This window comes from Pterocles gutturalis, unplaced genomic scaffold, assembly GCF_000699245.1.
Source record: "Pterocles gutturalis isolate BGI_N339 unplaced genomic scaffold, ASM69924v1 scaffold39435, whole genome shotgun sequence".
In the NCBI taxonomy this organism is placed as follows: Eukaryota; Metazoa; Chordata; class Aves; order Pterocliformes; family Pteroclidae; genus Pterocles; species Pterocles gutturalis.
Window position 1 is genome coordinate 22868 of NW_010144685.1, and position 220 is coordinate 23087.

The following is a 220-nucleotide window of genomic DNA, read 5'->3' on the forward strand; positions in this document are numbered from 1 at the left end:
ACCGGCGTGGGTGGCACTGAAGCTTTCAATAGCGGCCATCTCAGGAGCATGTCAGGACGTCCCTCAGTCTGGGCAGGCTCAGCGCAAGGCGCAGCGGATGGCGAGCTCTGGGATGCGCGCAGGGTGTCTGCAGGGGGATGGCAGGCGGGGAGGTGTCAGAGGCTGGCACCGGTGTGCTCATACTGCCCGGGGAGCATTATGGGGTCCCACCCCACCGCTG